Here is a 13,619-nt window from a genome sequence, read left to right as displayed (position 1 = left end):
TCTGGAACTATAGATGCTGTCGTGATGACATATGACATGTTATAATTCGATAGAAAACATTTTTGTTAAGTTTCATAATGTATCAGAAGATACTACACTACAAGCACAAAGACATTCAGACAGTGTATGCGATTAAGTATAGACTGTCTTCCCTTACAAAGTGTCTAGTGATGGCGTACAACGTTACAGGGGACAACCGATCGATACCAAAAGGCTGAAAAACCTTGAGTAAATATGTGACCCAGATAAGTCAGAATTGAATTCCCCATTTGGACGGAACTACTGGTGTCACTGTTTCCAGTTTGGGCGTACATGTACATGTGAAAACCGCGTTGACGCTGCAAATAGTCTCGTTAGGGGCTTGTAATGGTCGCTCGATTACAACCTTCAGCAGATATTGTATTGCCGATCGTTATTGCAGAGACATGTGTCTTAGCTTATGGAACGGGGTGTTCTGTGATAGCAAAGAAACTGGCGTGAAAAGGGCACTTCTTGGTAGACTATTGGCAGATGTCAAAAGTTTGAAGTTTAGAAAAATTCGTATGGAATTTATGTTCAAATTGCTGACAGGTAACCGTTACCTTTCTTACACGTACATGACTTGCACCTCTGATCCTTATAAAGACTAGAAAGTAAGTATGGTCAGTTTGAGCGAGCAATGCCCGTCTTATGATTACGGGGCCGTGAATTCCTGATGCCAAACACGGCACTCGATCTTGTGCCTCCCACTTCTTCAAGGATAATCTTTGGCCAATTACACTTTGAGATCAATTGATCAATTATTGAAAATTATGATACCCCCATTTCCAATGTCAAGATTCAGGAGAGTCGCCATCGATCCGTGCGTGAAGAAAGTCTATATTGTGATTGCGCCAGGACCTCACCGTGTCAGTTTAGTGGGAGGATAGCGTGATGCAAGGCATGCCTGTAGACCTTAACGACTCCGGATCAAATCAGAACAGGAGTATGCTGCTGTTTAATGTTGGATTCGAAACCGAGATCATTGGATCACGGCACGCTGAAGGGACGCAACACCGCACATCACATTACGTCAAAACACATCAAACACAGTGCTCACATCATGACAGTTTAGTGATTCGTTGTGGATTATTAGACATATGAAGTTGTGACCCTACCATAGATGTTTTCCTATATCAAACAACAGAGTAGTGTACCGACTTGTGGAATAAGCGAGCAATCATCACGATATTCGACTCCCACATGAACATATACATGAAGCCATTGTCCCCTGCCTTGTTAAGGATGGAATTGTTAATTTTCTATAGCTAATAAGAAACGTAAATCAATACTCACCCAAAGTAATAGGTCCATGCCGACCCCAAGAACAACACTATCACACCTTGTCTGAATGCAATTACAGAGATACACGATTATTCCTTATATATTAAAGGTCGCTACCGAGATTTGCTGCTTAAAAACTAATGCTTATCTGCTACGTACTGTCTACACATAAAATGTTGTCTGGTCTGTCATCCAGACCATGAACCAGATATATGAAATAAAGTCCAAGTCTATAATAGTTGACAAGTCTGGATGACTGAAAGTGAGTCTCTGGGCTACTTGTTGTTTATATTTATATTTAGAGATTATTTTTATGAAATATTTTCATTTTAGCGACAAGATATAAGTCTTAGGTGATTCCCAACTGGAGGCACTAACAGTGGTGCTGTGTGCATTACCACCGCGATGTACTTCGGTCACGTGATACTTTAAGTCTTAAAGCCTTTGAAAATAGCTTGATGGATACCTCTCATTTAATGTCAGATGAAGACACAAATAACAGATTGGCATCTTCTCGAGAGCACTACCAGTGACCTATAGCAGATGACGTTCGGACTCTGTGAAATTATACGCTTCCGATAGCAATTCGTGTTTGATTCGAAAAAACGAAGGCGATTCTGGCGTGGTGAAATTGATTATTTGCTGACGTTTAAATCAAGAGTGTTAGGAAGTTAAAACGTATTCTGTCGACAAACATATGAGATGAGGTGAAACTGGGTTTAACGTTGCTTTCACGAATCTGTAAGTCAAGAATATGTCGTTCACAGAACTATCAACCAGTTTTACAGATTTACGAGTTATGTTTACATTGTTACAATGTCCTCTGTATTCGGGTGAACGGTTGTACATTCACCATCCGGAATGCAGGGTGTTTGGTCACCGTATATGGCCTGGGTAGCACAGATCATATCGCAATAATCCGTCATGTCATTTTGTGAATGGTTATCTTCAAGATTTGTTTGTTTGGTTGTTTGTTGTTAAATGCCCCACTCAGCAATATTCCAGGCATATGATGGTAGTATGTAAATAACCGAGTCTGGACCAGACAATCCAGTGATTGACATCATGAGCATCGACCCACGCAATTCGGGGCAATTCTTCACGGGTCAGTTATCTTCAAGATGCTTTTGGAATAAATGGTCAGTAGGATGAGAAAAAAACATTCAAATTCTGTGATTTCCTTTTCGAATTGTGAAATGTTCCAGGAATGTTCACACAACTATTGCGCTTACAAGGAGGCAAAGTCACACATGCACGGCTTTGTGTAGCTATGGACAGTAAAGAGTTATGAAATGGATGAGTAGGATAGAGACAAGCGATACAGAATCTCAGCATGAGGTGAGGTGAGGTGAGGTGAGGTGAGGTGAGGTGAGGTGAGGTGAGGTGAAATTGGGTTTAACGTCGCGTCCAAGATTATTGCACGTATATAGCGACGTGCATGCACGTGTGTGTGTGTGTGTGTGTGTGTGTATGTGTGTGTGTGTGTGTCTGCTTGTACTAGACCAGACTGATGCTGATTTATAGTGCTAGCTCACTGAGATACTATGACGCAGTTTAACATGAATACCCAACTCAGACACAGTATACTGACTCCGAGCCGACCAGTCCTTGTTTTAGCCCCTTAATGCCGAGCGCCAGACAGGGTAACAACAAGTACCATCTTTTAACGTCTTTTGGTATGACGCGGCCGGGAATCGAATCCCTGACCTTCCGCTCTCCTGGCGGACGCTCCACCACTAGACCACGGAGACCATTCCAATGTGCACGTGGGTAGGGGTCAGTCTCACTCAGACATGATCAATGTCACAAAAATAAGTCTCCTGCGATGACCAATAACGCGTTTCTGTTATTCTCAGACGGAATGTCACGATCAAGTTCAGACGTTGTGTAGGAAGCTAGGTATTGCGAAACGACTTTTGTAAAGGCATTTCCATAACGCCTACGACAGGACCTTAACCATCCGGTAACCCTATCTCAGTTGGGCTATCTTTGATTGACATTTGGAACAACATCCCCCAGGCTGTTTTCAATCATCGTGTGTCCTTAATGCACCGCCGCCTTACTTAAGACAAATGATGGTCACATTCCATATTTCCATTGTTAATTGAGTTGTGACATCACCCTTCTTTTCGGGGGTGTTGCTCTATCTCCTGTTACCAGGTCTGGGTTTCGTCAATGAATTTGTTATGGTAAAGTACGGATCAAACGAATTAACAAATAATATATTGTTATTTTCAATAACACCATTCACATCACTTTATATGAAGCACAGCTACCTTTTTCATGAGTATATGTGAATCATGTGTTTTCACCAATAGGTTGTGTTTCAAGAGTGAGTGAGTGAGTATGGTTTTACGCCGCTTTGAGCAATATTCCAGCAATATTACGGCGGGGGACACCAGAAATGGGCTTCGCACACTGTACCCATGTCGGGAATAGAACCCGAGTATTCGGCGTGACGAGCGAACGCTTTAACCAATACACTACCCGACTGCCCCTGTGTTTCAAGAGACAAAATTTATCCATACAGTGTCTGAAAAGAACATTGCCACAAGTTTCTACACGATGTTGACGTGCTCAGTTGACATTAGATATTTCCATGCTAAATGTCACGACGGTAAGTCTCCTTGTATCACGTTGTTGTTATTTTCAGACAAATGTCACGGCCAAGTTCAGGCGTCGTGTGGGAAGCTGCAAGATGTATCTAAGCGACGATTGTAAAGCCATTTTCTTTCCCGTTACTTTGTAGACTTGTCTTTTGAAAAGACTTGCCCACTCTTATTGTGAGAAATGTTTTAGGGGAATTGTACACATAAAGACTGCTATAAACGCGAGGCATGCTTTATGAAAGCACTCGCATATACACAGATTTTAATGAAGCTATTCTAATATGCTTGAGATTTCTGAATCTGGACTAGAGATGCATGTAAGTCTCATTTCCAGGACAAACGTGGTGCTGTTTGAACTTAGCTTTATCTCCTAGCTATAACTGACTACGTTATCAGAGAGAACCGCCGCCCCTCCCCATCATATACTACAATATATAAAAAAAATAGAGGACCACCCGATTCGTTTATTTTACTATCGTTATAATAGTTTGTATGCTGAATTTCAGGACCGCCTCCGTGGTCTAATGGTAGAGCGTCCGCCCGGAGAGCGGAAGATCTGAATTCGATCCCCGGCCGCGTCATACCAAAAGACGTTAAAAGATGGTACTTGTTGTTACCCAGTCTGGCCCTCGGCATTAAGGGGCTAAAACAAGGACTGGTCGGTTCGGAGTCAGTATACTGTCTGAGTGGGGTATTCATGTTAAACTGCGGCATGGTATCTCAGTGAGCTAGCACTATAAATCGGCATCAGTCCGGACTAGTACAAGCAGCCACACACACACACACACACACATGTATATGCACGTCGCTATATAAGTGCAATTATCTTGGACGCGACGTTTAACCCCATTTCACCTCACCATCTGAATTTCACTGTTCCATATGGCGAACAATCGATAACTGTCAGTTGAAATGTCAAGGGCAAGTCAAAATGCAATTCCAAACTGTGTCTAACGCCGTCTTGATCCCTATTTTAGATATTGTATGGCGAGTATTTTGAATGTGGGAGGGAACCACAGTGACGCAGATCAGAGGCATTTATGAAGTCATACAAACATATAAAAGACACCAAATTGATAAAATGACTCTTGTCGATTTGATATACTTCCCATACAACCCCTGAACTTGACAGTGACATTCCGTCTGAGAACAACAGAAACGTGTTTTAAGTCATCGCAGGATACTTATTGTGACATTTATCATGGAAGTATCTAATGTCGTCTGAGCACATCAACATCGTGTAGAAAATGGTGGGAAGGTTCTTTTCTGATACTTTTGGAATAACTGATATACTTCTTGAAACACAATCCATTTCTGGACAGAGTTATTCATGTACATTATTTTTGTTGGTAAATGAGAATGTGTAATTTGGTTACATTAAAGTTGAAAAGGGGGATTGTCTTTGTACTGCGTCTGAATAAGAAAGAGAGAGAGAGATGGGGAGAGAGAGAAGAGAGAGAGAGGCAGGGAGAGAGAGGGGGAGGGAGGGAGAAAGAGAGAGAGAGAAGAGAGAGAGGGATGGAGAGAGAGGGAGGGAGAAGAGAGAGAGGGAGAAGAGAGAGAGAGGGAGGAGAGAGAAGAGAGAGAGGGAGGGAGAGAGAAAGGGAGGGAGAGAGAGAGAGGGAGAAGAGAGGGAGTGAGAGAGAGAAGATGGAGAGAGAGAGAGAGGGAGGGAGAGAGAAGAGAGGGTGAGAGAGGGAGGGAGAAGAGAGAGAGGGAGGGAGGGAGAGAGAGAGGGAGGGAGGGATAGAGAGGAGAGAGAAGAGAGAGGGAGGGAGAGAGAGAGGGAGAGAAGAGAGAGAGAGGGAGAGAGGAAGAGAGAAGAGAGGGTGAGAGAGGGAGGGAGAAGAGAGAGAGGGGGAGAGAGAGGGAGAGAGAGAGGGAGGGAGAGAGAGATAGGGAGGGAGGGAAAGGCAGAGAGAAGAAAGAGAGAGAGAGGGAGAGAGAGAGGGAGGGAGAGAGAGAGGGAGGGAGAGAGAAAGGGAGGGAGAGAGAGAGGGAGGGTGGAGAGAAAGAGAGAGAGAGAGAGTGAGAGAGAGAGAGTGAGAAAGAGAGAGAGAGAGAACATGTAGCAGGTGATTCCACGATGGCTATATGATTTTAACTATGGATTGATGTTTAAGGGACAGTTAGCTGCCATACGAGACTATCACGTGTCACGTAATTGGAGCTTCACTATACATTACCACCATGTACATATGAAGCAGTTAGTGTTGCACGAAACAGGAAACAGATTACTGTGGTCGTGTCATATCAGTCCCAAATATATGCCGAAACAGATTTCATGGCGCGGAAATGGCAAAATAGCAACAACACTGTAACTCTGATCTCACAACTTTTGACTAAGAATCTTAAAGCAACCCATGAAACTATATTCATCCAAATGTTTAAAATGTAGACACCAAAGACATATTGCTTGCGATAATACTATATCCTCCAGTGGTCAGAATGTGCTCGGATCTGAGCAGAGATTGTGAAGTTTCAAGTTACAAAATGGCATTCCATTAACAGGCCCAGTGCTGGTCCCTATACAAAGGGGCCTTGGGATGGTGTATCTTAAGACAGATAGCGGAGATAATATTTTCAAGCAAAAATCATTGTGTAACAAAGTAATAAATAATTGACTGTTAGATAGTTAAATACATCCCTAATTAAATGCAGTCTTGTAGATAGTTTTTGTCAATCCGAATCTTAAGCAATACATCTAAATATGTGCAATAGGAGTGGATTCACTGGTCTCATTGATTTAATCATGGCTTGAAACTGCAGATGTCACCTCACAATATTGGCTGGTCTGTTGTTTAACGCCGCACTCAGCAATATTCCAGCTATATGACGGCGGTCTGTAAATATTCGAGTCTGGACCAGACAATCCAGTGATTGATATAATGAGCATTGATCCACGCAATATGGGATCGATGACATGCATCAACCAAGTCAGCGAGCCTGACCACCCGATCCCGTTAGTCGCCTCTAACGACAAGCATAGTCGCCTTTTACCACAAGCATGGGTTGATGAAGACCTATTCTACCCCGGATTCACAATATTTGTCGAAGATTAGTTTATTATAATTCAATGAATCGAAACACTCCATTAGTGCACTGTGAGGCCTAGATAACAGTTTTAAACATCAGAGTGAAACACGGTCATGCACAAATAAATTATTTAGAAGAACAACGACAAAGAGAGACAAAGTAACCAATAATGCAAAGATACGCGACACAAAGGGGAATTGGTAAACTTCGGATGTAAACTTCAGAAAGCAGTTTCCTTTATGACTTTTTAAAAGGGAAATGCTGACAGGAATAAAACACATTTGCCGTATGATGCGCATCCAGACATGAAAGGATATTAATAAATTCTAAAACATTGCATTTACTGTTTGATCATACAGTGAATCACCCATCCTCATACCTTAAAGAAGAGCTGATCAATAAAGCTTTGAAACTAACATAATTTCAGACTGGATTAATTTGAAAAACTTTATTCCAGTGTAATATGTCAAGTACTTGCTACGAATTTAATCATCTGCACTGTTTGATGTCCGCGTGTGACGTTAACATTTGGCATGTCCAACATGAACATGCTACATGAAACCAGCATATCTCGATGTCAAGAGACAAATTACCTAAATTGCCCCAAGGACATCAACACAGTAACGGCACCACTTAGATTATGAAATAACACCAAATGAATCGAAACAGCATACGAACACCCATATCGTTCTCGACGCAAGTACGTCAAGGGCAATATTGATGAAGCTTTGCGTAATCGGTGAAATCACTTATATATAATTAGCTCTGTTTAAATCGTTACTCACACGACAAATAACGTTAATTACTATCATTATGTGCCTGCCATGACGCCATAATGTGGAACGAATGATTTTAAGTAATTAATGCTGAAAAAATGTTTGTAAAACGGCATACGCACGCGTTTGCGGTAACTGTGATATTCTGATATTCTGAAGTTGCCAACGCATGTTCGAATCTCCAGAAATGACGTCATGATAGAACAATGTTTTATCCTGCAATAAACCACACTTCGTTCGTCAATGTTCTTTGATTTATCACGTAGCTATCGTATATTCCCATATGTCCAGGACCGCCATGTACTTCTCTCAACCTCTCAAAGGCGTTTCTTGTTCACATAGAACTCAGAACTTATCGATGCTTATTATTTTCCGTTCATCCGGAAACGTTTCCAAAGTTAACACTAAATATATCTTAGCTTTTAATCACAGTTTTCTTTTTTTCAAGTTTTATATAATATTCTGGATATAATTCCTCGGTTACATAGTGATCCCCTTCATCCGTATTTAAGTGTGCGATAAAGTCAGAATCACTCTTAACAGATGCTTGGCACCTGGTGCAACTATCTACGCACAACTATCTAAGACATCCTCGGAACATAAGTACACTATGTTGATGTTCTGCATTTGTCAACGTGCAGGCAGATAAAAACATTTTGTCAAGAAAATATGTCAATAAACACTCAAGAAAAGTATCGTTCAATTTCCACTTTGAGCGTCCTTGAGTATTATTTAGGTGTAGTATTTGCACAAACTCGCGTAAAGGTCGTCTCATGCATGAATGAGATATTACTGACCTTTCTCATCAGTATTCAGAACACTGAATTTCACACGTTGGATTAAGACTAGTGGATGCACAGTTGAAACTTATTCTTGACTAACCTGGGAGTATACAGGAGCAAACTGTAAGCGGCGTGTCACCGTCCCTGACTGTGAATAAAATCCTACTGATACTTGCTACATCAAGATATTAAATATCAATCACCACATATAAAGCCATATAGGGGAATTTCGACTTTATAACCTCATTTCCCCCAATGAAAGAACACTTTGATCAGCTGTTTAGGTGGGGGGAGTTTGCTCTACAACATAGCAAATATTCCACAGGGGAACTAATGCTATATTGTGATTTTCAAGGAGATTAAGCTATACAGCGTATTTTCCGGGAAGAAAAATAGCAAGGAGGAAATCCTATTCTATGACACCGGAACCCATTTTTACTCGAACGATGTTGTCATAGCAGCTGTGGAGAACTTTTTGGACAGCCAATAGGACTTCTAGGAAACTGGGATTAACTCACTCCAGTATCGTTTGCAAGAGGGGTTTATGTCGAAACACAGATCAATTTCATGTCTTTAGGTCAAGTCTTTCTTGGTGATGCTAAGAACATATCAATCAACCATGTAGGCAGTAAGGTTGGGTTCTTAGAACTAGGTCTGTATGTAAAAGTACAGTTGATTACATGTCGACCCTCCCCGGTGGTGTGAGAAGTTATTCATAATAACAATCTCTGGTTTGTCTGGACTAGTCTTTACAGGCGGCCACGATCAAGCGAGTGAATTGATGACTGCTTCTTTTGATAATGTAACAAATAACTGCTTGATTGCCACGCAAGTTGCTCCAGACACGAAAACAATGTTCTCAATTTTCTGGCACACTCAATGCTTAGATTGACATTTACTAGTTTCGGTGCATTCGGAGAACCAGGGAATTCCTCACTGAATGGCATATGCTGACTTTGGGGCGGAAATGGTATTAATTCCAATGCCAATATCTTCTGGATAACCAATTGTATTCGTGAAAGATGGACGTCAAGGGGAACTCCATCTGTGGGAGGCTAATTGTATTCAGTGATAACGGATGCATTGTAGTATCAAATGACATCAAATTCAATAATGTAAATACAATATTTCATCTAAACTGAGGATCGACTAATGGGTGCATTTTCTAACAATTTCATACTTTGCAAGTTTTACATTAAATAATGAGTATTATGTTCCCCGATCACCTCTTATGTCTGGGTCATGTAATTTGTATATACCTAGTGACAAACATTCGTAGTGTCCAATTTGATATTAGCAAACCTAATTTTCCACTGAAAATCCGGGATGGATTAGATCTTCAGCAACCCACGCTTGCCGTAAAAGGCGACTATGCTTGCCGTAAGAGGCGACTATGCTTGTCGTAAGAGGCGACTATACTTGTCGTAAGAGGCGACTAACGGGATCGGGTGGCCAGACTCGCTGACTTGGTTAATGCATGGCATCGTATCCCCAGTGCATGGATCGACGCTCATGATGTCAATCATTGGATTGTCCGGTCCAGGCTCGATTATTTACAGACCGCTGTCATATATCGGGAATATTGCGGCGTTAAAAAACAAACACTCAAATGTAATTTCCTCTTTTATTCAGCGCAATATTTGTGGATATACTGATTGCTGGGCAGTTTTGCAGACCTAAGCAAAATCATTTCTTCCGGATGCGATCAATCGGTGGAACACTCTACTTGATAAAGTAACTAATGCTCGCTCATTAAGAGAATTATATTTCCCTAATTAATCATTCTGATACAATGATTTAAAACTTAGGATTTCAAACACGCCAAGATCAAGCCATAAGATCATGCGCAATTGTCCGTTGTCGCCTCAGGCTCGGCTGCAGTGACCTAAACGCTGATAAGTTTAGACGACATGTATCAGACATACCAGACTGCACTTGTGGATATCGTTTAGAAAATGCAATTCACCTTTTCTATATGCATGGGTATGATTTAAAAACAATATTACATGGAAATAGTCAGTCAGCAATTCTTCAGTCAGTTTCATTTGTCAAAAGCAAAAGATTTGAGTAGCTTAATTTTAAGCATGCAGTAATGGAAAACTGCAATATTTTATATCACAGACACTACTTGCTTCAATTGCCTTGATGTGTTTCATTTTGAGTGTTTATGTTTAGCACTATTTTATATAAACTAAGCGGCAAAAGAAAGTATAGGTTGGCAATTTGTAATTTTCCTAAAAATAGCGATAACTAGAGGAACGTGGGTATTGGGAGTATGACTGCCCAGGAACAGGTACCAAAAAACACCTCACGCGAACGCGCCACATTTGTTCCCGCATTAATTGCACGTGCATGTTAGCTGTATAAATGCGTTCGTCTGCAGGGTATAACCACACGTGATGAAAGCACACAAAAGAAATGCCACGACTGTCACAAGAGCACAGAGAAAGAGCCATCGGGGTGACCGAAATGGGGGCAACACAGGTTCAAATTGCCAGAAGATTTAGTTGTTCACCATTGACAGTAGCCAGGCTGATTCAACGGTACAGGCAGACAGGGAGGACACAGGACAGGCCTTGAACCGGACGACCCCGAGTGACAACACCACTGGAAGACAGTCAGATACGGCTCATTCACCTGCGAAACCGACGGCGACGGCGACGGCGACGGCAGCAACAGCGTTGGGACATCCCATTAGCCAACGTACAGTACTACGAAGACTTCGTGCTGCTGGAATCCGAGAGTATCGTCCTCGAGGAATGGTACTGACTGCTCAACATCGACGCCTGAGACTGCGATGGGCGAGGCAGGTTCGACGCTGGCAAGTGAGAAATTGGCGTCGAGTGCTGTGCTGTGCTGGTCCATCCATCCGGCAGGGGAAGTGTCATGGTGTGGGGCGGTATTTGACGAGATCAGAATACTGATTTGATGATTATACAGGGAAACCTGAACGCCGTGCAGTACAGAGACCAAGTGTTGCAGCCAGTTGTGCTTCCGTTCTTACAAAACCAACAGCAGGGGACATTGTTCCAACACGACAATGCCAGGCCCCATACTGCAAGACTGACTCGGGACTTTCTTAACCAACAGAACGTTGACGTTTTGCCCTGGCCTGTCCTCTCACCCTATATGAATCCTATTGAACATCTGTGGGACCATCTTGACAGACAGATTAGAGCACGCTATCAGGATCCCGTCAACAGACAAGAATTGCAGCAGGCCCTGAGAGACGAGTGGCAACGGATTCCAGTCCACGTCATCAGAAGACTGACGTCATCGATGAGGTGGCGTATCACAGCATGCACTGAAGCAGCTGGAGGTCATACAAGCTATTGAAGGCAAACTGTGTGGACAATGAACTTGAAGTGTGTCTGACAATTGTTTGGTGACATTTCAGATGACTTTTGAAAATGAAGTGTCTCACCCCACCATTGTTTACCTTGAGCTTACATTACCTGTGATTGCACAATTTCATTCAAACTGTGGTGGATCAATCATTTGTTACCCCTCCCTAGATTATACTTTTCGTGAGTGACGGTACAACAGGTCCTGCTTCCGAATGTTTGCGAACACTGTCGTTCAATGTCCCATTCACATAGTGTTCATCACTACTTCGCCTGTTACACCCAGTGATATCTGTTTTGGCAGGTGATCGAGGCCGATTCGTCTCTGGCGTCGACTTTTTAGGGCTCCGAGCCGATAGGCTAGGGCCCTATCGTAATCGGCCGGTTTATTACTTATTATTATTCCGCCGATTTTTGTACCAGAGCTAGCAAAGTAACCAGTAGCTCGATTGAATTCAAATTTTGTGTGTGTCTGAATACAGTGGAGTTCTAGATACGTAGGTCCAGCGACAAAGGGCAGATAACTAAAAAACAAGTCATTTTTAAGGTATATTTTGCCCTATTGCTCCTCAACCGCATGTCTGATTACTTTCAAACTTTTCATGTGTTTGCTCCTCGGGATGCTTTACATTTTTTGTTCTTTGGACTTGGTCATTGGTCACGTGGTTTGGCAGCCATATTGGATTCAAGGTTTTCACAGTTTTTGGGGGGGCTTCAAATTCTAACTCCTCTGAATCCACTGCATGAAAGTGCTTTCAAACATTCTGATAATCGTCTCCATACATAACACATCAACCCCGTTAGCCGATTTTGGATATCTTTTTTAGTTATATTGGATTTTGATTTTGATCATTTTTCTCTAATAAAAATTTAACTTTAAAGATCATATGTTGCAAGGTTCTTCACAGAAACTATTGGAAGTTTACATGAATATTGTGTGCCACATGTACCTCATTTTCGTCCTGGGGCGGTCGGGTAGCCTAGTGGTTAAAGCGTTCGCTCGTCACGCCGAAGACCCGGGTTCGATTCCCGACATGGGTACAATGTGTGAAGCCCATTTCTCGTGTCCCCGCCGTAATATTGCTGGAGTATTGCTAAAAGCGGCGTAAAACCATATTCACTCACTCACTCACTCATTTTCGTCCTGGATTGCACGGTGAAAGTACCACCACTTGGTGGTAATATTTGATTTTAGGAAAACACCGTCACTTGAGTACAAATACTGAATGATCGGGATCGGGTGGTCAGGCTCCCTGACTTCGTTCTTCATTTCCAAATTGCCAAATGCTACCGTACCTTACCTTAGACGGCGTTGTTAAAAGCAATCCATTTGGCGATTCGAACATGATCCAGATCGGAAAAGGGTTTAGAACACTCTGGTACACTCTGGCACTTTCGTAGGGGTGATGCCCTGCAAACGGTGACTATCTTTTGACGGCATTGGTACAAGCGAACCCTTTGAGGATTCGAACATAGTCTACATCGGAAATGGGTTTAGAACATCCTTGGACACCCCAACACATGCCAACTACGTAGCGACGATGTCCAGAAAGCGGTGCCTACATTTGCATATGTTGGTACAAGCAAACCATGTGAGTATCCGAACATGGTCAAAGTCGGATATGGGTTTAGAACACAGTTGTACACTCTGTCATACTCCAATTTGGTAGCAGCGACGTCCTGCAAGCGGTGCCTACATTTGTGTGCCTCGGTACAAGCAAACCCTTTGAGGATTCGAACATGGTCGAGGTTGGACATGGGTTTAGAACA

This window comes from Haliotis cracherodii, unplaced genomic scaffold (genome assembly GCF_022045235.1).
Source record: "Haliotis cracherodii isolate W230 unplaced genomic scaffold, xgHalCrac1.p SCAF_7, whole genome shotgun sequence".
In the NCBI taxonomy this organism is placed as follows: Eukaryota; Metazoa; Mollusca; class Gastropoda; order Lepetellida; family Haliotidae; genus Haliotis; species Haliotis cracherodii.
This window is presented reverse-complemented; position numbering follows the sequence as displayed.